The 1,391-nt window shown below is 35.4% G+C and overlaps 1 pseudogene; it reads right to left on the bottom strand.

The window, feature by feature from the left end:
* Positions 1–268: 268 nt before the first annotated feature.
* Positions 269–750, bottom strand: LOC125120744 (40S ribosomal protein S18-like; annotated as a pseudogene).
* Positions 751–1,391: the final 641 nt, after the last annotated feature.

Raw genomic sequence — 1,391 nt, 5'->3', positions numbered from 1 at the left:
CATTCTCATCACCAGTACACAAAGGTTCTAGTTTCTCCATGTCCTTGCCAACACTTGTTATTTTCTTTTTTAAATAGTAGCCATCCTAGTGGGTACAAAGTGGTATCTCGTGATTTTGATTTGCATTTTCCTATGATTAGTGATGTTGAGCATCATTTTAAATGCCTATTGGCCATTTGTGTATCTTCTTTGGAGAAATGTTTTTTTCAAGTCCTTTGTCCATTTTATACACATATGACGGATTTGTTAACAGACAATGCCCATGAATTTATTTCTTCTTGGACATACCCATGGTGTAGCCATGGTGGCCTGTGGTCTTGGTATTCTGGCCTTGGAAATGAAGTCCTCAGAAGTGGTGCAACCCTATATGGGCCTGAATCTTCTTCAGTCACTCCAGGTTTTGTGGTGCTTGTTAGACTAATGGCCAGGACCTGGCTATTTTCCATTCTTCAAGTCTTTCTGTCTCTTCAGGAATCAGTCTGAGATCTTGCATAGGCATGGATTCTGCATAACGGTGATTGTACATTCTATCTCATCCACAGTGAGCTCTCCTGCTCTTTTGATGAAATCAGTGTCTGCTTTCTTCAACACCACAGGAGCATACCTTTGCCCCACACACTTAATTGCAGTGATGGCAAAGGCAGTATTCCACTACCCATTGATATTGTTGCTGAGCATTCACAAAATGTGCTAGAAATTCTCAGGATTACTAGAGACATGGCAGCAACTCCAGCAGGCCTTTTTGTCCATTTTTAAAAAAATGGGTTGTATTTTGTTGTTGAGTTTTAAGAATTCTCTTTGTATTCTGGATATTAACCACTCATGATACCCATGATTGTAAATATTTTTTCCCATTTGATATATTGTCTTTTCACTGTTTATTGTGCCCTTTAATGGATGGACATTTTTGATTTTGATGTAATTCAATTTTACTTTTGCTGCTTGTACTTTTGGGATCAAAACAAGAAATCATCATCAAGTCCATTATAAGGAAGTTTTCCCCCCATGTTTTAAGAGTTTTATCATTGAAGTCTTACCTTTAGGTCTTTGATCCATTTTGAGTTAATTTTTCATGTGATTCTAGGTATGGCTTCCACTTTATTCTTTTGCATTTGGCTATTTAGTTTCCCAAGCACCATTCATTGAAGGTAACTATCCTTTTCCCACTGAAGGTTTTTGGCATCCTTGTCAAAAATTATTTTAACCTATATTCAAACATTTATTTCTATTCTCTCCATTCAGTCCTACTGGTCCATATGTAAGTCTTCAAGCCAGTAACATGCTATTACTGTACCTTTATTTTATATATATATATATATATAATATATATATATATATATATATACACACACACACACACATATATATATATTTTTTATTTATTACTCAAA

The sequence above is a fragment of the Phacochoerus africanus genome, chromosome 2 (assembly GCF_016906955.1).
Source record: "Phacochoerus africanus isolate WHEZ1 chromosome 2, ROS_Pafr_v1, whole genome shotgun sequence".
In the NCBI taxonomy this organism is placed as follows: domain Eukaryota; kingdom Metazoa; phylum Chordata; class Mammalia; order Artiodactyla; family Suidae; genus Phacochoerus; species Phacochoerus africanus.
The sequence above is the reverse complement of the archived record's forward strand: the minus strand, read 5'-3'. Positions and strand labels throughout refer to the sequence as shown.